A 23,262-nucleotide genomic window follows, 5' to 3' on the forward strand; every position below is an offset into this window, starting at 1 on the left:
CTATGCCATGGCTAAACTGATTCAATTTTACTTCAAGGCAAAGGTCAATAAAGCGTTCTACTTATTCAGTTTTGTACTTTCATATTATATACATGGGTCATGACCAGTGTCCACTATTTTTTCTAAACTTGAGTAAAATTTCTGATTTGAACTTTTAAAGGTACAGGGACCAGATCACTTGAGTGATTTTATTCTTATGATACAGCTATTCACTGGAAATAGATTTCCAACAAAACCGGGAACTCTTTAGATGAAAGTTAACAATAAGAGCTGAAGATTAACTATATTTAGTCAGATTAGAGCTATTGCCCTGGACAGGGCATAGTACAGGCTGGACCTCTGTAGTCCTGAACTCTTCCATCCAGCAACATCCGTAATCTGGCATGATTTTAGTTAGCTGAATGATGACTGATTACCGGTTTGACCAAGTTTCCTGTACTCCTGTACAGTTTCTTTAGGGCCACCAGGTCTAGCTCTCAGTATTCTGTGCAGTTACTTAGCTGTAATTTACCCCAAAATGTTTTCTAAGAACCCAGTAAGCAGTGGAATTGTTGGTAATCCTTCTAGACAATAGTGACCTCCTGCAGTACAGAAAATTCTCTCATCTGGTGCTGGTCAGGTCCAAGCATGCTGGATTAGAGAGGTTCAACCTGTACATGTTTTAGAGTGTGTTTGTGATCTCTATACATTTCATGATAGCATTTACACTTTTGTTCAGAAACACCAGCCTTTATGGTTGCAGTAAAACTTTCTAAATGTGAACTTGTGCTGTCTCACAGAGTCGGACCCAATGCCACAAAGTGGGAGTAGGGCCTGGCTCTGCAATCAGGATGGTGCAGGGCCAATGATGGAAGGGGTGGAGCTATGGCGTTCATCCCTCAGTGCCACCAGGACTTCAGACCTGCCCCTGCCCCCACTCCCTCCCTGTGGTATGAAGATGAAGCTGCGCTGCCACAGGCAATTCAAAGAGGCCTGGAGCTCCAGCCGCCACTGCCCTGTGAAAAGCAAGGTCTTGTGCAACTGCCTTTTTGCATTCCCCCTAATTCCTCCAATTGGTGGTCCTTTAGGATCCATCCTAAGATGAAAAAAAATTGCCTTTAAGACACATCCTAAGATTGTAATGGTTCCAAAGATCAAATCACAAACTATATTAGCAATGGTTCACCTTTTTTGCCAAATGAGCAATGTAATCAGAAATGAAATAGAAGACAGATACCTAACACATCTCTAAGCACCACAGGGCAACAGTGTGGAAGGTCTGAGTGCATAAAGTGTATGTTAACTTTAACTTCACGCATGAATGCTCTCACTTCACCTCTTCAAAGAGATAGTGACTCAGATAATTCCATGGAAAAGTGGAAATAAACTGAATGAATTTTGCAGATGAAGTTTTAATGATGGCAAACAGAAATTAGAAATGGGTAAGTAGAAAAATACTACAGATCACAGGGCTCGGATGAACATCTGGTACTTGTTATACCCAGCTGCATTATGTAAACAAACTATGATCGTTGTAAAGGTCTCCATTCACATGGCAATTCTGGCTATCACGAAGGTTGGGAAACAGAATATGAGCTTCTAACTCCTGTATTTATTAACAACTGTGTTACATTGTGCTTCAGTAATATTCATCAGTGCAGAAGGCTTTCAATTAAATGGAAAAGCTGAGCTCCAGTCCGTTGTATCTATCTCCCAAGATCCTTGTAAAGTCTCATATGTTTTTCTTTTTTTAAACACGAAAACCTAACAAGCATTTGGAAAGAAAATAAATGGTAAGGACTTTCGAAGTTACTGCCATTTTTATAAGTGCATAATAAGGCATGCAAAATTCATATATATTTATGCAACTCATGACCTATTTTTCTATGACACAAGGAATTAAATCCAAGAATGCAATCATCTGAAACATATAAATATGTGACAAATGTATAATCTCTCTAGCTAGTGTATGTCTTCAACTCACTTATTTTAGTATTTACTAGGTCAGAAAAATTAATTTGTATACACATACACCTATCTCCTAAAGAAAGTCCAAGTCTTAAGGGAAACGTCTTTTGATCAGATGTCACTAAACAAAAGCTTTGATTTTAGGAATTAAAACTGCATGAGAACATAACAAATACGGGAAAAATAGTGCAATGAAAATATTGCGAGCACTGGCAATATTGTCTGTTGCTATACCAATGAAGTGTTGGTGTGCAGGAATAAAGCCAGCTGTTTCCTTATTGTAATTTAGATTCCCATGTGAGAATCAAAGACACATAACTGTGAAAGTCACATCTGAGAACAAAACGTACCCAGAATTAATTAACTTCAATATATATCCCACAAGTGGTCTAGTCATTTTAAGAGAACAAATTACTGTGTGTCTTAGCATGGATAAAAGCGCAAACCATTAATAGCAGAAACTAGTCATAGTCTAGCAGGGGGTGCCCAGATCAGGGTAAGTTTGATACCTGAGTCAGTTTTAAGGCTGAACACAGTTATCAGCTATAGCTATCTGAGGTATTTGTAGAGCAACTGTCAGTGCAGCACAGTGGTGCACAACCTTTTTTTCAACCACGACCCCCATAGTTTATTACACTTGTGTCACAACCCCCGAGTTAAGACCCTTAAGGCTTCTCAGCCCCAAACCCACCCCCCATCCCCAGGCTTAACCTGCCTCAGCCCCAAACACCTCCACTCCCAGGTTTTACCTCTATCAGCCCCAAACCTGCCCCCCAATCTCCAGATTTAACCTGCTTCGGTGCAAAAGTGTAGGTCTCCTTCATGGCTCCTGCCACCTCCCCCACACTGCTTCCCCTGCCTCCTCCTCCTCTGTGTGGCTCCAGCAGGCTTAGCCGCCCCTTCCTCCAGCTCTCTGGAACGCTTCCCCCATGTGCAGGGTGGGCGGCTCCCTACTCTGCCAGCTTTCTTCTCCAGGGCCCCCTGCCCTGCCAGCTGACTACTGCATGGTTCCCTGCCCTGCCTGCTTTCTCCTCTGGGCCCCCCGTGCTCTGCCAGCTTTTGCCTCTGGGTCCCCCTGCTCTGCTGGCTCACTTCTGCAGGGCTCCCTGCTGCAGCTGACTGCTCAGTGCCTCTGGAGACTTCTGCCACTTAAAAATAAATAATAATTCCGCTTAAACAGTGGCAGCCTCTGGAGCCACAAAAGGAATCAGCATCAGCAGTACTCGGAGCCAGGGGCAGCTCTTTAAAGAGCCACATGCAGCTCTGGAGCTGCACCCCAGAAATACATCCACGACCCCCAAGGGGGTTGTGACCCATGGGTTGTGCACCCCTCCTGTAGAATTGGAGTTGGGTTTGGAGTTGATGGTACCCCCAAATCCCATGAGTTGTACTCATGAGAATTCAGCTTAAAATTGTAGAAGTCTCATGGGATCAACAAGGTTTTTTTTTTAAAGATTTTGTTGGTTTAAGAACAAAAATATGATTATTGCTAAGATTAACTCTAAAATATATGCACATACAAAACAAGGGTTTTTTTTACACTGGTTGAACCTCTCTAGTCTGGCAGCCTCAGGACTTGACTGGTTCTGAATGAGAGAATTTGTTGGACCATGGGAGATCAATATTGTCTAATAGCATTACTAACACTTCCACTGCTTACTGGACTCTTAGAAGACATTTAGGGGTAAATTACAGCTGAATAAAGCACACAACACTGAGAGCCAGGACTGGTGGCTGTAAACAAACTTTATGGGACAACAGGAAACTTGGCCACACTCATAACAAGCGGTTGTACAGATAAGCGAAATCATGTGGGACTATGGATGTTGCTGGACAGGAGTGGGCCAGACATCAGAGGTTCAACCTGTGGTTGTTTTACATCTATAAAGAGAACAAAAAGAGCTGAAAGTAGTATGTTGGTTCAACAAATAAATTTAAAACATCTTTTCCATTTTTTTGGGGTCATTGGTTCTATTAGCAACGGACAAATCATTTTGCAGCAGATATGCACAGCTATTTAAATCTGGAATGCAAACTGTTTAATTAGGCAAGTGTGTTCAAAGTTAAAAGAGCAGAATCATGCTAAATGAATGGAGGGAGTGTTTTGGCAAGTTTAAAAAAAATCATAATCCTGCTTTTTATGCATTGATCTGTAGGCACTGTCCCACCTTTGTTTATCAAGAATACATCTAAACCCTGATGTTTGCTGATGCAGAACGAAAAAGAGACAGTCAGATGAAAATACACAGAATCGATCCGACTCTACATATTGTTTGGGGTGGGATAGGATTTAGTGTGCTTTTTAAGAGTAGTATTTGGTAATTTTATGCTGGTGTAATCTTTTAATTGAGGGCATGTCTGGTTTTCTTATACAGACTGCCACGATTGCTAGTGCTGTTGGAATTCATGTTTTGTATGCATTCTTAAGTAACGGGCTATATATGATGTGCCTGCACTGATTTTACATTTTATTTTCTTGAAATTAATGTTTTAAATTTTACCAATGCTGGGTATTTAAGACGTAGCCACACCATTCATGCACAGAAAAATTAATGTTCAAACATACTTGATTTAAAAGATACTGTGTTGATAGCAGAACTCTGGGGCTATAGCTACACTTTAGTTTCTATTTCGGGATACATTTGTATCCCAAAATATAAACCCCATGGCTAGAAACCATGCTCAAAATAGCACGTGAGGTATTTCATTCCCCACATTGTGAGAGGGGTAGCAGGAAGTTCGAAATAGGCACTTATTTTGAAATAACTTATGCATAGGTTATTTCGCGATACGGATACAGTGTATGTAGCACTAGCCTGGGAGACAAGCTGCTGAATTCTGTTCACAGCTATACTGGCAGTGTGATGTGTTCCAGAATAAATTGCTTCACAACTTACTTTTCTGTAAAATGGGTTTATAATGCTCATCTCCATAGAAATACATTATGACACTTAATTCAGCAAGACTATTGAAATTCTCTGAGGAAAGGCTCTACAAACGACAAAGAAATGCCTGTTTGAGGCAATTCAAAAGCAATATCGTTATCCAGAAATGAGCAGCCGCAAGTTACATTTGATGAGAATAAGTTTATAGACAGATTTGAACAACTTGACTCATGATAAATAGAACCTTATTACATGTTTGATCCCACTGACTTCTCTGCAACTACACAAGAAATGAGACTCTAGTTGATGATAGAAAGAAAATCACAATCCGGGCCTCAGAGTTCCCCCGAGAGTCATCCACTAATATTACAGTGGTTTTCAAATTATTCCTGCTGCAGCCTCTTTTCTGACCTGTGACAGCAAGGCAATACATTAGCATCCTGATGGTTGAGGCTTTCTTCTGTGCTAGCCAGGTTTGTTGGCTGTTGAAGCAAATTTTCATAGAATCGTAATACACTAAAATGAAAAGGACCTCGAGAGGTCATTGAGTCCAGTCCCCTACCCTCACAGCAGCACCAAGCACTGTCTAGACCATCCCTAATAGATGGCTATCGAACCTGCTCTTAAACATCTCCAGTGATGGAGATTCCACAGCCTCCCTCGGCAATTTATTCCAGTGCTTAACCACCCTGACAGTTTTCCTAATGTCCAACATAAACCTCCCTTGCTGCAATTTAAGCTCATTGTGCCTTGTCCTATCTTCAGAGGCCAAGGAGAACAATTTTTCTCCCTCCTCCTTGTAACTCTCCTCCTCCTTGTAACTCTTTTAGGTACTAGGGCTACGTCTACACGTGCACCCAACTTCGAAATAGCTTATTTCGATGTTGCGACATCGAAATAGGCTATTTCGATGAATAACGTCTACACGTCCTCCAGGGCTGGCAACGTCGATGTTCAACTTCGACGTTGCTCAGCCCAACATCGAAATAGGCACAGCGAGGGAACGTCTACACGCCAAAGTAGCACACATCGAAATAAGGGAGCCAGGCACAGCTGCAGACAGGGTCACGGGGCGGACTCAACAGCAAGTCGCTCCCTTAAAGGGCCCCTCCCAGACACACTTTCATTAAACAGTGCAAGATACACAGAGCCAACAACTAGTTGCAGACCCTGTATATGCAGCACGGACCCCCAGCTGCAGGAGCAGCAGCAGCCAGAAGCCCTGGGCTAAGGGCTGCTGCCCACGGTGACCACAGAGCCCCGCAAGGGCTGGAGAGAGAGTATCTCTCAACCCCCCAGCTGATGGCCGCCATGGAGGACCCCGCTATTTCGATGTTGCGGGACGCGGATCGTCTACACGTCCCTACTTCGATGTTGAACGTCGAAGTAGGGCGCTATTCCCATCCCCTCATGGGGTTAGCGACTTTGACGTCTCGCCGCCTAACGTCGATTTCAACTTCGAAATAGCGCCCAACACGTGTAGACGTGACGGGCGCTATTTCGAAGTTACTGCCGCTACTTCGAAGTAGCGTGCACGTGTAGACGCAGCTTAGGAAAGTTTGCAGATGACACCAAGTTGTTCAGGACAGTCAAAAGCAAAAGGGATTGTGAAGAACTACAAAAAGATCTCAGCAAACTGAGTGATTGGGCAGCAAAATGGCAAATGAAATTTAATGTGGGTAAGTGTAAGGTAATGCATGTTGGAAAAAATAACCCAAATTACACGTACTACATGATGGGGTCAAATTTAGCTACGACAGATCAGGAAAGGGATCTTGGAGTTATAGTGGATAGTTCTCTGAAGACATCCACGCAGTGTGCAGCGGCAGTTAGTAAGGCAAATAGGATGTTAGGAATTATTAAAAAAGGGATCGATAATAAGACAAAAGATATCATACTTCCCTATATAAAACTATGGTACGCCCACATCTCGAGTACTGCGTGCAGATGTGGTCTCCTCACCTCAAAAAAGATATATTGGCATTAGAAAAGGTTCAGAAAAGGGCGACTAAGATGATTAGGGGCTTGGAAAGGGTCCCATATGGGGAGAGGCTAGAGAGACTGGGACTTTTCAGTTTGGAAAAAAGGCGATTGAGGGGCGATATGATAGAGGTATATAAAATCATGAATGGTGTGGAGAAAGTGAATATAGAAAAATTATTTACCTTTTCCCATAATACAAGAACTAGGGGACACCAAATGAAATTGATGGGTAGTAGGTTCAAAACTAATAAAAGGAAATTTTTCTTCACACAGCGCACAGTCAACCTGTGGAACTCCTTGCCCGAGGAGTCTGTGAAGGCCAGGACTCTATTAGGGTTTAAAAAAGAGCTTGATAAATTTTTGCAGGTTAGGTCCATAAATGTCTATTAGCCAGGGATAAAGTATGGTGCCCTAGCCTTCATAACAAGGGCAGGAGATGGATGGCAAGAGATAAATCACTTGATCATTGTCTTCTGTTCTTCTCTGGGGCACCTGGCATTGGCCACCATCGGCAGATGGGATGCTGGGCTTGATGGACCTTTGGTCTGACCCAGTATGGCCATTCTTATGTTCTTATGTTCTTATGTTGAAAACCGCTATCATGTCCTCTCTAAGTCTTCTCTTTTCTAAACTAAACAAGCCCAGTTCTTTCAGTCTTCCCTCAGAGCTCATGTTCTCTAGACCGTTAATCATTCCTGTTGCTCTTCTCTGGACCTTCTCCAATTTCTCCACATCCTTCTTGAAATGTGGTGCCCAGAACTGGACACAGTACTCCAGTTGAGGCCTAATAAGTGCTCAGTAGAGCAACTTCACATGTCTCGCTCTCAACACTCCTATTAATGCATCTGAGAATTGTGTTTGCTTTTTTTGGAAACAGCATTATATTTAGCTTGCGGTCCTCTACAACCTCTAAATCCCTTTCCGCAGTACCCCTTCCTAGACAGTCACTTTCCATTTTGTACGTATGAAGCTGATTGTTTCTTCCTAAGTGGAGTACTCTGTATTTGTCCTTATTAAACTTCATCCTGTTTACCTCAGACCATTTCTGCAGTTTGTCCAGATCATTTTGAATTCTGAAGCTATCCTTCAAAGTAATTGCAACCCCTCCCAGCTTGGTACTATCTGCAAACTTAATCAGAGTGGAATCCCACTTGCTATGCCCTTCCAGCATGACTGAGGACCATTCATAACTACTCTCTGAGAATGGTTATCCAGCCAGTTATAGTAGCATCCACCTTACAGTAGCCCCATCTAAGTTCTATTTGCTTAGTTTATTGATAAGAAGATCATGCAAGACTGTATCAAATGCCTTACTAAAGTCTAGGAATACCACATCCACTGCTTCCCCCTTATCGAGAAGGCTTGCTATCCTGTCAAAGAAAACTACCAGGTAAGTCTGACGTGATTTGTTCTGCACAAACCCATGCTGGCTGTTACCTATTATCTTATTTTCTTCCAGATGTTTGCAGATTAATTCCTTAATTACTCGCTCCATTATCTTTCCTGGCACAGAAGTTAAACTGACTGGTCTGTAGTTTCCTGGGTTGTTCTTTTATCCCTTTTTATAGATGGGCACTATATTTGCCCTTTTCCAGTCTTCTAGAATCTCTCCTGACTTCCAGGACTTTTCAATGGTGATAGCTAAAGGTTCCAATACTTCCTCTATCAGCTCTTTGAGTGTTCTAGGATGCATTCCATCAAGCCCTGGTGGTTTGCAGACATCTAATTTTTCTAAGTAAATTTTAACTTGCTTTTTTTTTTTATTTTATTCTCTAAACCTACCCCGTTCTCACTAGCATTCACCATGTTAGGCATTTCTGCATCAGACTTCTTGGTGAAGACTGTAACAAAGAAGTCATTGAGCACCTCTGCCATTTCTAAGATTCCTGATATTGTTTCTCCCTCCTCACTGAGCAGTGGACCGACCCTGTGCTTGGTCTTCGTCTGGCTTCTAATATATTTATAGAATGTCTTCTTGTTACCCTTTATGTCTCTAACTAGTTTGAGCTTGTCTTGTGCCTTTGCCTTTCTAGTCTTGCTCCTGAATACACATATTGCTTGCTTATATTCATCCTTTGCAATTTCTCCTAATTTCCACTTTTTATGACTCTGTTAAATGCATCCTTTGAACATATATGTTCTACTCAGGCTGAAGTCTTAGGCTATGTCTACATGGGAGAACTACTTTGGGATACCTCACTATCCTGAAATAGCTACTCTGTGTCTTTGAAATGTGCCTGTTATTTCTAAATATTTTTCCAAAATAATGGTTTTGTTATTTTGGCACCCCTATAGTCCTCATTTCAGGAGAAATGGATGCCTTGAAATAGCACTTTAGACAGCACCAAAAGCCAAAATAGCCTATTTTGAAATATACTCAAAATAAGCTATGCAATTTGTGTAGCGTGAATTGCGTAGCTCGTTTTGAGTTTAGGCTGTTGTGTAAACATAGCCTTAGGGTCCAGATGAGCTGTGCTAAACACAAGAGCAGCGGGTGGGAGTGAAGGTGACCTAGTATCCTTAATTTTTGTGTTTTCTACCATCATCTTATGAAAGGCAGTGGAGCTGACAGCCACCATGTGCTGTGGGCCCAGGGACTGGGAGGGGGGCTCTGACTCCACAGACCCAGAAGGGGTGGGGCCAAGGGTGAAAGGGATGGGTCCCAGGACAGAAGGGGCAGAGACAAAAGCAGTCACCCTTAGCACCACTGGGAGCATGGTGCTGGTCTCCCCACAACCATGCAGAGCAGTGGAGCAGCACCTGGTACTTCAAAGGAGCTCAGAGCTCTGGCTGCTGCAGAGTGGGAGGCAATGTCTGAAGCCCTAGAACCCCTTGAAAGGCCAGTCCCTGGGACAATTGCCCTCTTTGTCCTCCTCCCCACATTAGTGGGCCTGGGAAAAGGGCATGTGGCCCTTCTTGCTCCACCCACAAATCGCCTTCAGGCATAAGTGATTTTATTCCACCTCTATATTCCAATTTGCTTCTAGCATATGTCAGAGAAGCTTCAGGATTGCTTAATTGTCATTGATTAAGGAGAGCTCCCATTGAACTGCTTCACTGACAAGGATCACTTGGAGCTTCCTTTCCCATCAGTTGCTCATGTCCTTCCCTTTCATTCCATTATTAGTATCTTTCCTCCTCTGGTTCTCCACTATCTGTCCCAAGCAAGAATCAATTTCCTGTTGAGGCTATGTCAACCAGTGCTTGCTGGTGAGAAGAGCAGTTCAAAATTTTTCCAAGCATTGTGTACAATTTCTGAAAAATGTTCATGCAAATAGTCCATCACATTCCAATTTGTTGTATCAGGGAATAGGATTTAATATTTAACTACTCAGAAGTGTGAAACTGAAGTCAGAGGGCACTGACTCAGCTAGGCTGAACTGGGTTTGGCACATTCAGCAACGTATACATCCTCAACACGAAATGTAACCCAAGCTTCATAAAGGGTAACTTATTCTACTGTTAATCAAAGATTAACACAGAACCATGGTATTGTCATCAAGCAGGTTTCTTCTTCCTAGAATAAAATGCAGTGTTAATAAGGGCCTGCAATTCAGCAAAAGCATCAGGATGTGGCATACTATTGAACAATAGGAAAACCTTTGAAGACTAAAAAATGCCCTCTTATAACTGAAGGGCTATGTCGAGGTTTCTCCACCTCCAAAACACTGCAAAATATATACTTGATATTTTCCATCTGTTTTATATTTAACACACTTCCCTAATTGGGGTGTTGGATCAAGGATTTAATGGGCTGAACATAGTCATTTTAGACTGATTCCTCTACTGCTTCTAAATTCACCTTTGAACAGGGTCAGCCTAGATGTGTTAGGGTTGCCAGTTTTGGTTGGCTGTATTCCTGGAGATTTAATCACAAGGCAATCTTTACTTAAAGAGTAATCTCTAATTCATGGAGATTCCAGGCCAGCCCTGGAAGGTTGGCAAACCTAGCACATATCTCTTAATTTAATTCAATATTGTAGGGTGTGGGTGCTATAAAAACCTCAAAATCCCTTGGTACTTGCCTGGCTTTACAACAAACTGCAAATAAAGTCCATGCTTGTTGAAAGATTCACTGTAGTTTGAAAACCTTCTGTGAGAATTTGGTGTGACTTGATATTTTGCATCAAAACCACTTGGTTTTGACAGGAAATGTAAAAGCGTTACAGGCGCTCTGAGATTTTAGAAAGAGAAAGATAATGGGATGCACATCCCTGTGAAGCATCTCTCTCAATTTCACATAACTCTGGGCAAGAATTTTTTTCAGTGTCCTTATAGTGGGATATAAAAACAACATCTCAGCATGATACAGGCTCATTATAGTACTTTCTTTACAAAAAGAATTCACCACATTCATACTCACCTCATGTCCACCACTTTTGTATGCTGCATTTTAGTTCTTTAAACACACACACACACACACAGTGAAATTCGTAAATCCAAGATTTCATAAATCATGAGCTATATACAGAAACATTATGAGACTCGCTACCTCTGAAGTGAATTGTGCCAATTATGTGACCATGCAACTATCCAACACATTACTGTACCTGCTAGTGAAAAATAACTGTTTCTATATGGTTCTGTACAATTTCCAGGCTGGAACAGTGGCACAGAAGACTTTAATGACTGCAAATGGTTAGCACTTGATTTTTGTGTCATATCACAGGAACTTCAGCAGCATGGAAGCCCTCAGTACTGTTCTAGAGCATGGGTTTAATACAACCTCTGAGGAAAAAAAAAAAAGTCTAGATCTGTGGTTTCCTATGTGAATACTGACCTAGTCCAATCCTACTTAGTGCGTGAGATACGAGAGGCTCACAGCAAAAGACAACTGCACATCTTAAAAACGATCTCACACATCATAACTAGGGCTCAATGTCTGTCATGGACGTCATGGATTCCATGACATCCTGTGACCCCTGTAATTTCTAAAGCAGCCTTGAGGCTGGCTCTGGGGCCAGCCACACTGGCTGCTGTTGGAGTAGCTCTGCTGGCAGCCGCTCAGTTGCGTCAGCAGCCAGCTGCTCACCACATCCAGCCCCAAGCACTTGCCTCTGCTCCCCGCATGATTTAGTCAGGGGTATTTAGAGTACACATCATGGACTGATCACAGTCCATAAATTTTTAATTTTACCCTGTGACCTGTCCTTGACGGTTACTAAAAATACCTTTGACTAAATTGCAGCCTTAGTTATAAATAAATTTAGCTTTTAAACATGTAGCATGTTTAATGAGAGTTAAATTTACTGAAATACAAAGCCCGATTCTATTCTCATAGGCTACGTCTAAACTACAGCTATCCTTTGAAAGAAATTCTTCTGGAAGGTCTCGTCCGAAAAAAATCTTCTTTTAAAAGAATGCGTCCACAGACAAAAAAAGAGCAGATTGAAAAAATCGATCTATTCTTTCGACAAAGAGCATCCACACAGCCCCTGCTCTTTCAAAAGAATGGTCCACGGATTGAAAAATCGGGAGCCATGAGGACTGCTCCTTCAACAAAAAGGGCCCGGGGTGTCTATGCACTCTTTTTTCTGAAAGACTCTTTTGGAAAAAGGCGCTCTTCCTCATCTGGGAGAAGAGGAGGGCCACTGGAAAAAGGGTTGCATTTGTCTGATTTAATATTGAAATAACACATTTTGTGTGTAGACACTCCATGGAATTTTTCAAACGAGCCCCGGCTTTTTTAAAAACAACTCGCTAGTGTAAATGTAGCCATACTGTCTTTAGACATCAATGACTTCCACTGAGTTCCTCCCACTTAACACTAGTGCAAAGGAGAAGAAATTCAAACCCATATAGTTTCAAATCACGGGTGGAGGACCTCTAAAAGCCATTTGCAGGGTTAGCCCTGGCAGGCCAACAGACATTTTGTTTACCTGAGCGCCCACAAGCACAGCTGTTCGCAGCTCTCAGTGGCTGTGGTTCACTGTTCCTAGCCAATGTGAGCTGTGAGTGGCAGTGCCTGCAGATGGTCAGGTAAACAATTCATCTGGTGGCCAACAGCTGGCTGTTCCATACCCCTGTTGTAGAGGCAGAACAACTCCTCAGATACTATTGTGGTGGTTGCATTTAGAAGCAGTTTACCTAAAGGTACTGGATACAAGTTCAGGGCCAAATATAAAGCTGGCAGATAGATGGCTTGTCATTATAAAGCTACCCCAAGAGGAGCCTGCTCAGAGTTGTACATCTGATGGCCTGAGTTTGATGGCTTCACATTAAAAAGAAATGTTGGGGTGTATGAATTTATAGCACATGCCACTTTAAATTATTGCTGTTTAACTGGATAGTTAGTTTATAACAAATACACTTTAAGTCACGAAACCAAATCTATTAGGTTGTATACATGTGTTTTGCTTTAAGCAGGCTGTAGTCTTCTTCTGTACAGATACTGTTCTAATCTTAATTGTCGTTAATCAGCGCCTGATTGTTGTGCTCTGGTGTAATTTGCTTTCAAATTGCTCAGCTTTTTGTGCTAAACAATTCACACCGGGTTGCTAAATGGAAAGTTTGTCTGTTTGCATGACAACAGCCTTGGGAAGGCGGTCTCTGGGACATAATGTTCTAAGCTTTCAGCACATTGCATGGGGATTGAGCTGTTTGACTATCTTTGCTTAAAATAGGAGCCCTGCCATTAAATCCCCAAACTTGTACAAAAGATTCTGGTGTCTTTTATTGCCAATATCATGTGGCATATAGCTATTTGACTTCTGTTTTGTTTTAATAAATATCTCTGTGTGCCATAGGACATCGACATACAGGCAAGTTGTGGCTACCTAAACAGAAAAAATAAGAGGAGATACATGTTTACCCACTGTGGTTCAAAATATAAAGCAGATTTAAAATACTGTAGCCTAAATGACAAACCTGTTTCACTTTTAGCAAGGGAACTTTATTCATGTGATAAACTATTTAGCAGCAGGCATCCAGGTGACTGCCTGGGCTGTTGAGTTTGGAGGTTACTGGGCTGGGGTTGTTTTTGTTGGTGTCAGTGACTAAGGCTGTGTCTACACTGCAGAGTTCCATTAACAGAGTGGGCAAGTGGCCTGCAGGGCACGGCTAGCAGAGCGCAGAAAGTCTTGCCAGAACTCTGCTTTTGTCTTGACAGAGTTATCCCTCAAAAATTTGAGGCATAACACTCTGTCGACAGAGTAGTTCATGAAGAAGTGGGCCTGTCCCACGAAAGCTCATCACCTAATAAATTATTCTGTTAGTCTTTCAAGTGCTACTGGACTGCTTTTTTGTTTAGGTAGGATACAGACTAACACAGCCATCTCTCTGTCACCTCTGTCAACAGGGAGGGCTTCCGATTGCTGGGCAGCCTGTTTGCAGAGCTGCCATTCTGCTTTCTGTCACCAGAGGGCAGTGCAATCTGGCAGTTCTCTGTCGACAGAGGCAGCTGTATGTAGCAGCAATCTGTCGATAGAGGTTCCGTCAAGATTTCTCTGTCGACAGATGCTTCTAGTGTAGACATAGCCTAAAGGAGAAAAAATGTTTGAAGTACGTTTCAGGTATTCCATATGTGGGTTCATTTTTCACTTACCTCCTACAACGTTCTGGCCTTTTGTGGAACTTCATGGAACTTCCTAGTCTTTCTGAGAAGTACATTTTCCTTGAACCTCCTGAAATATTGTGAGCCACACTTGCAGGTATACAAGGGGCAGCACATTGCCAGTCAGTGAGATATAAGAACAAAGTGAAGTGAAAGCTCAGCCGCAATATTGTGAACCTTGTGTTTTGTGTAACTGTGGTGTCCAGGTGTTTTAAGAGTTGAATAGTACAAATGTAAGGAACGTGGAAGCAGGAATTTGAGGAATGTGTTCTTTAGAGGTCATTTACTTGGAAGGGGAAGAGCTTCAGGGTGTGTCTATGCAAAGAAATTGTTTACAATTGGCAAAACACCCTGCTTCACTTGTTAACCAGCAGGTCTTGCAAAGAAAACTATCTGTTGTTGTAAAGTTACAACTTATATTATCACCCAGTGTAAGAATTGTGGAATATCACCAATGCCTGAATCATTGTGGGGTTACGGGGAAGTCATCATCACTGTGTAAGATGTATATCGCACAGGGATCCCCTCAGCAGAGCTCTGTAGAGCAGAAGACAGTGCTAGTTAAACCAGCTGGGAACTTTTGGGCTCTGCAGCCATACATCTGGTTTGACTAGTTCTCCCTTCCATCCCCCATTTAAAGACAGAACTAAAGCCCAGACTACTGCTAAACTCTGTAATTTTGTGAGAATCCACCTTGGTGGATACTGAGATTCTTGTGGCTAAGCCCAGAGCCAAAGCCACTGAGTGCTGAAATCATTTATGGTTAGGCCCAGAGCTGAAGTCATGGAGATCTGAAATCACAGGCTTTGCCTAGAGGCAAACCCACAACACAACACAGTAGGCAAGTGGCTAGAGAAGAACAATGGACAAGGAGTGGCTGGCAGGGCACGGCTGGTGCAGTGCAGTGGGCAAGTGACCGGCAGGGCGTGGCCAGCAGAGTGCAACAGGCAAGCAGGCAGTGGGAGCAGCAAGCAGTGGGCAGGTGACCCTGCCCCGGTGTGGCATCTCCACGCTGATGTACCTGTGAACTTTGGGGTGGTATGGACCAGGCTATATTGTGAGTGGAGAGCTGAGGTGGGGTTACATTCTGTAAGTGGGGATGTGTAGATAAATACATGGCTCAGAAGACTCTGGGGACAGTCTTCTTCTCTGTTTAGGCATATCGCATGTGCCACTGCGTAAATTTATGTTAGGATACTGTTATTATACAAGCTCTTTCTATTTCAGACTCTGTGCTTGCAAGAGGGGCAGAACTGCCTTTACAGCCACCCAGCAGGTACAGTGAGATTGTCCCAGGTTACTGGGTCAGGGCTTGAGCCAGTTAGGTTGCATTATTGATAGAATCCCCTAGGAACTGAACCCGGCCCTTTTGGTGGTCACCAGACATTAACAGACGGGTTACACAAGCCACTAAGAAAGAATATATTTAATGAGGCTCCAGCAATATCTATCAAGCCTTTTTCTATGCAACACTGTAAAAGAAATATTTATATTATGTACTTTGCCAAGCTTAATATGTTGCAAGTGGTGAATGCAGATTCTTGAAGCTCGGGCTCATTAAAACATATCTCCAACTGATGACAGTCAAGAGATGGCTGTCACTTATTAGTTTATGGTTTGAAAATGCCATTGGCCAATCTTTGGATCTCTCTGTCACTGTGTTTCAGTTTGCAAGAGCAAAAGCAAGAAAAAGGAGTTTAAGACCTAAAGAACTAGAGTTAACATTTTAAGGCTGTCACCTATGGTAATACAATGCTGGTGCACAGTTCAATTTCTTGAAATTCATAGAATCACAGGTAGGGCCCTCAAAAAATTCACAGTCCATTTTGGTCATTTTATGGTCACAGCATATTAAAAAATCATAAATGTCATGATTTAAGTCTGAAATTTCATAGTATTGTAATTGCAAACACACTGACCCAACAGAAACTGTGGAGAAATCACAAAGTTATTGATTTGAGGGGTGTTGTTTCTGTTTCCCAGGCCCACTGGTGGGGGTGGGGCAAAGGGGACAATTGCCTCAGGGCCTGGCAATTCAAAGGGACCTGGGACTCCCAGCCACCAACACTGCTACAGCAGAAGTGGTAGCAGCCAGAGCCTGGGCCCTTTTAATTGGCACTGGAGTGCCACACCATGCACTCCACTCTGAGGACAAGATGGGGGAAGGCAGCAAGATGCTCTGGGCAGAGCTCTGGGCGGGCTGCACCAGCCCTGCCCCTTCTTCCAGAAGTCCCGCCTCTTGCAGGAGCACAGAGCTGACCTCCCCCAACCCCACGTTTGCCACGGGCCTGTGGAGGCTGCTGGCTCCTTTGATGCTTTCCTTACTGCTGTACTGCTACAGGCAGTGGTGCTGCTTTCAGAGCTGAGCACCCAGAGAGTGGAATCTGCTGGCTGGGAGCCCAGCTCTGAAGGCAGAGGTGTGCTGCTGTCTGGCCATCCAGTTCTGAAGGCAGCAGTGCAGATGTAAGGGTGGCACAGAATGGTAATGCCACCTTTACTTTTGTGCTGCTGCTGGTGGGTCCCTTCCTTTACAGCTGGGCACCTGGCCAGCAGACACTGCTCTACAGCCACCCAGCTCTGAACGTAGTGCAAAAGTAAGGGTGACAATACTATGATCGCCCCCAAATAATCTTGTGATCCCCTGCAATTCCCTTTGGGATCAGGCTCCCAATTTTAAAACTGTTGGGTCTCCCCTGTGGATACATGTACAATATAGGGTAAAAGCACACAGAATGCCAGATTTCAGGGCAGGAAAGAATATTTCATGGTCTGTGAAATGTTTCTCATGGCTGTGAATTTGGTAGCATCATGATTATAGAACTGAAAGAAAGCTCAAGAAGTCATTTAGTACAGTCTACAGCACTCATGGCAGGAGTAAGTATTATCTACACCATCCCTCACACATTTTTGTCTAACATGCCCTTCAAAATCTCCAATGATAGAGATTCGACAACCTCCCTTGGCAATTTATTCCAATCATTAACCTCCCTGACAATTAGGAAGATTTTCCTAATGTCCAGCCTAAGCCTCTCTTGCTGCTGTTTAAGCCCACTGCTCTTTGTCCTATCCTCAGACATTAAGGAGAACAATTTTCTCCCTCCTCTTCATAACACCTTTTTTTGTACTTGAAAGCTGTTACATCCTCGCTGTTTTCCCTTCTCCAGGCTAAGCTCTTCAGTCTTCCCTCATTGGATATATTTTCCAGAACTTTAATACTTTTTGTCGATCTTGTCTGGACTTTCTCCAATTTGTCCTCATATTTTCTGAAATGTGGAACCCAGAACTGGACACAGTCCTCCATCTGAGGCCTAATGAGTGCAGATTAGAGCAGAGGAATTACTTTTATGTCTGATTTACTATATTCCTAAAACATCCCAGAATGATGTGCACTGCATTTCTTTTTGGCAATGGTGTTATACTGTTGACCCATGTTTAGCTTGTGGTCTGTTAAGCCCCCAGAACGCTTTCTGTAGTTCTCCTTCCTATACAGCCATTTCCTATTTTGTATGTGTACAACAGATTGTTTCTTCGTAAGTGGAGTACTTTACATTTGTCCTTACTGAACTTCTCCTATTTACCTCATCACATTTCTCCAGTTTATCCAGATCATTTTAAATGATAATCCTCTCCTCTGAAATGCTCACAACTCCTCCCAGCTTGCTGTGTTCCACAAACTTTATACGTGTACTCTCTACCTGATTATCTAAATAACTGATGAAAACACTATACAGAACCAAACTGAGAACTGGTCCCTGTATAACCCCACTCATTGGGACTGTGAACCACCAATAACTACTTTCTGGGAATGGTTTTCCAACTAGTTATGCACCCATTTTATAGTAGCATTTCCCTAGTTTGATTGTGAGGTCACACAAAGCAGTATTAAACTGCTTACTAAAATCAAGAGATACTGCACCTACTGCTCCTCCATCCCCCAATACACAAGGCTTGTTACCCTGTCACAAAAAGCGATCAGGCTGATTTAAAATGATATGTTCTTGACAAATCCATGCGGCCTGCTACTTATCTTATTATCTATGTTAGTACATTTCAGCTATTCTGAAAAGTTTCTATAAGACAAGAGGAAATGAATAGTTTACTTGTTTATATATGACATGAGTAAATACAGCTGTAGAGATTACAACATGCAAAGTTATCACATCACAGGGACAAATCATGCATGCAAATTGTGCATCAAAGTTGTGAAATGGAATACAAATGCAATAAAAATAAGGTATTTAAAAATTTAACAAATGGAAAGGGGCACCAAAGGCACTCCTCAACTGGAGCCCCCCATGTGGTTTAGTGCCCTGATTAACATGAAGATAAGAAAAAAAAGCAAAGACCCTTCCACTTCTTGTATTGTCCAAATAAGAGTTCGAACAGCTGTGACATTTATGAGATTAAGACCCTGGTGGTTAATAACATTTGACCAGATCTGCTGAGTTACTTCACCTATAAAAGTAAATTAGCAAGAGGAGGATTCCAAAAGGGGAGCACTGCAGACTTCACCCAAGGTAGCCTTTTGCTGCAGCGGAGGAAATGCTTGAGTCTTTTAACTTTGAGGCCTGATTGCAACTGCTGGAAGTGGTGGTGGAGGAGAAAGTGTTATTAATAACAACAACAATTCTGACTTATTCACTCACTGAAAATAAAATTGGAATGCCTGACTTTTGATAAAGGTACACAGCTCTGTAGTTGGCATTCCAAATGGGATATAACCAACAGTGCTGTGTAAGTTTTGAAAAAGGTAATATTATTCACTCACTAATGTCACTTGCTGTGTGCTCTGTGACGTATTTCAGAATTTTGTCTCACTGCCCTGCTCATAATGGGCATTGCAGAAAAACAACACAGAATCCTTATGCAGATTTGTTTATTTTAAGCTGCTTACCAAGGATAAGCTTTTGATGCCATTTTAATGGGTTTTTTTTCAAAAGACAAGATTTAAAAATGAAAATTACGGCAACTTAGTTTTTTGAAGTCTTTTATTTTTAAAAGATTGATTGATTTTAATTGGCAATGTTGTGTTTTTCTTTCATTCTGTGTTTATTTTATGAGTGCAATAAAATATTCTGTCTAATTCTCCCCTTGGTTTTGCATCCTTCCTTGAGCTATTCACCACCTCGTCACTCCAGTTTCATGCCAGGATAAGCTCCACTGCAACCATGCAACATTGCAATAGTGAAGCAGACCTTATTTAGTTCTGAACTGTTCACGGAGACCCACGGCCATCCTAAGAATTTACGGCGCCCCACCCAGTGTTATTAAACTGGTGCTTCCGTACCCCACTGAAGGTGATCCTCAGCTGGTGCCACTTGCCCCAGTATGTTGAGGAGGCACAGCCACCACCATCCACCACCACCACCCGTGGATCCCCAGAACCTTCTCCATTGCTAACACACACAAATCTGCGTGTGAGAGAAACGGCAGGTGTGGGTGTTAGGGAAATGTGAGAAAGTGTGCATACTGTCAGTTCACGTACACCTTTCCTTCCCTCCCTCCCCTGATCACTCATATGGAAGTACTGCTCCTCCTGGCTCCCGAGACCCAGCAGAGACAGGAAGGGTCCAGGGAGGGATTTCACTTTACTCTGCTGTAGGGTGACCATCCATCCCATTTTGCCTGTGACAGCCCCATATTTCAGGTGACAGGAAGGCAACCTGATTTATTTTAACAAAGGGGCTAATTAACCTGTATTTGATCAGAATATGAGGCTGCAAAACATCAGTGCAGCTGCCACCTCTTTCCTGGCTCCCTGCAGCTCGGGGGAGCCAGGAAAAGCACTGGTGCAGCTGCCACCCCACTCCCAGCTCCCTACAGCTTGGGGAAGCCAGGAGCTTTGCTGGCAGGGCTGCAGCCCCATTCCCAGCATCCCGAGGCATGGGGTTGCCACAGAGGTCCCACGCACAGAAACAGCCCTGTTCCCAGCACCCTGAGGCATGAGGCAGGAGCAGCTGGGAGCCACAGCTGGCCCCTGCAGCCAGGAAGCACTCCTCTTCTCCCCACAGGGCAGCAGCCCCATTCCTGGTGCCTGGTGGCATGGGGCAGCCAGTAAACCCCCCTGCTTCTACAGGGCAACTTCCCCTGCAACTGGGGAGCTCCCTCATGGGGTGGCAGCCCCATTCTGGTGCCCGTGGCATGGGTCAACCAGGGACCTGCACCTGCTGGGCAGCCACAGGTGCAGAGCTGCCCCCCTCAACCTCACCCAGGTTGTCCCATATTTGGCATAAGGAAATATGGTCACCCTGCTCTGTAGCCCTTGGCTGGCTAGCTGAGGAGTAAGTAGGGAAGGGACTGGGGAGAAGCCCACAAGCCCAGTGCGGGGGTACGAGTCCAGCCATGACCGGTGAGCAGAAGCTGAAGCTCAAATCCCTTGCAGTGACCACCATGTCGTTTGCACTATGGGCTGCAAGTGTCCCATTTACATGGCCCTAGGCAGGCCCAGGATTCAGGGATAAGGCAAATGACACTAAGGGGCAAGTTGTTTGGCCTGCCTCATGGCAGAAGAGAGTTAAGTCCCCTGCTGGTGAGGTACAGGTATCCTCTCCCCTCACTCCCCATGCAGAAAGCACCGCTGAACCAGCACATCCTGTTCAGCTCTTCACAGCCCCTGCAAATTCCCTTACCTACTGTCTGTCCCAGTGGGTCGTGCCCCAAATGTTTGGGTGCCCTACACAGCTGCATATGCTTAAGGACAGCCCTGCAGCTCTGTATTTTCATATAATAATCCATGGCTGCAGAGGATTCTGATTATACAGTATAGATACAACCTTCTCTCACGTACAGTATGGATTTCAAAGCAATTCTTCAGGTTCTGTATGGTAATGGCTTTCACCAGATTACAATGCACATATCTGCAACGAGGATGGCGAAGCAAAAGAGAGTTCCTCCTATGGATATATGGCAGGCTCACATTTACATGAATGAATATCTTGTTTCACGGTTTCATTAAACTGTGCACAGTATATACACATGCATCATCATATTTCATAACTTTGACTATGATCCTGTACTGGACCCTACCGGTGTGGGCTCTGTGAAGTAAGTGGGACTCTTCCTGGATGCAGGGTGTCATGTTTGTGGTTCAGAAGTGGAATCAAGTCCTTTCATCTGATTTTGTACCCACTTTTTTTTTTTTTGAGAAATATCCCATTTTCTCCCATTGTAAAAGAGAAAATATTTGTTGTATCTATGGTTCACACAAACTGTCTTGTATAGATTTTATTTCCTTTTAAAATTTTGTGTACTTCTAGTGATTTTACACCATAGGGAAAGACATGGTATAAACTTGATATAGCATTTTAAAAGTCTCTCTCTGTTTGGTGACATCCAGCCATGACAATGGAATGTGTCTCTGTCAAACCTATACTTAATTTTTTTTTTTTTTTATGAAATGCAGATTATCATAGCCAGGTGCTAAACTGAAGAACAGCAGTTAATGATATCTACTCAGGGGGAAGGAAACAGTGAGTGCTGTTTGTGCACAGAAATATGAATTTAGAATGCACCTCTTTTGAAATATTCATCTGCCAATTAAGATGCTGATTTCAGCTTGCCAGCAGTATAATAGAACTAATTAAACATCTTAATAATCATCCCTCCACTGAGATTCATTAGGTGGTTTCGAGCGATTTAGAAATTTCCATTTGCTACCCACCTTCTACTGGCTCGCAAAACTAAGTGAGTTTCTGACTCTATTATAGTGCAGAAATGCACCTTGCATTGAAGTCTTGGCTCAGGCATAACTTCTCACACTTGCCACTGATGGAGAAATTAATCAGATTTTAGCTTCAATGTGACAAGAGGTATGGAAATACAACTAACTGTACATGAGAAAAGGAACCCACCCAATAGTCTTTATTAGATGAACCACTGGAATTTGTGTTTCCCAACTTGTGCATTAGGCTTCATGCCAATCCTCTTCCACTATCAAAAGAGCCAAATTCCCCTTTCTGTTAGACGTCTTCTTAACTGAAATCTAGTCTGCGTCAGTAGTGTGCCTAAGAAGAGGCTTGACTCTAGGGCCAAATTCCAGAATGAAATCAATGCTACATATATCTAGATTTTTCTTTAGACTGGAACAAACGGAAGTCTGAAATCCATTGCCAAATCTCCCACATATGAGAAAAGAGGACAAATATTCAATATATTGAATGTGCTGGTGACATTTACTGTGTAACAGCAGAATAAATTGTGAGAGGGAACAGTGGGATGATGATGACATCTCGTTCCTTGTCACTTCACAAAAATTAAGGTCTTTTGCATTTGAATGCTAGCTGCCAGGACAATCTTTCATTAATTATTTTTATAGCAAGCTCTCACTGTCTGTTCTTTTAAGCATGCCTAGTGTATCACCCCAAATAATATTCCTAAGCTGAAAATTCAGAACAAATAGCTCAACAAGGAATCTTGGACAAGACCATTACGATTTTTATTTTTAAAAACATAATACTTATTCTTACTTTTGTGAAAAATTATCTGTCATGTAATGTGGCTTTGAAATAACTGAAAAGATACCAAGCTGCAAAAGAATGGTAACTTGTCTCTAACACCTAAAGGGCCAGACTGTGCTATCTTTAATCATGTGAGGTGGCACTTTTCCCTATTTTCTTAATTAGGGATACTCATAGACCAAGATTCTATTTAGCAGACCTTCATCACACTCTAACATATAGCTAATACAATGATTATAACCAAAGAAATGACCAGGAAATATTAGCTATATTTGAAAGTTCCATACTGTGAGACAAAAAGGTAATATAAAAGGTGAAATGTATGGCTAGCAGGGTATCCAGCCCAAATTGTGAACCATTAGGCCCTGATTCAGCAAAGCACTTATACACATGCTTAACATAAGCATTTATTGAAGTTCCATTGAAGTCAAGATTTAAG

At 42.8% G+C, this 23,262-nt stretch overlaps 1 protein-coding gene across 1 annotated transcript in view; it reads right to left on the bottom strand.

Annotated features, from left to right (window-relative positions):
• Positions 1-23,262, bottom strand: part of SPON1 (spondin 1) — a 361,777-nt gene that overhangs the window by 324,253 nt on the left and 14,262 nt on the right. The gene's annotated exons all lie outside the window — the stretch shown is intronic.

The sequence above is a fragment of the Carettochelys insculpta genome, chromosome 6 (genome assembly GCF_033958435.1).
Source record: "Carettochelys insculpta isolate YL-2023 chromosome 6, ASM3395843v1, whole genome shotgun sequence".
Taxonomy (NCBI): Eukaryota; Metazoa; Chordata; order Testudines; family Carettochelyidae; genus Carettochelys; species Carettochelys insculpta.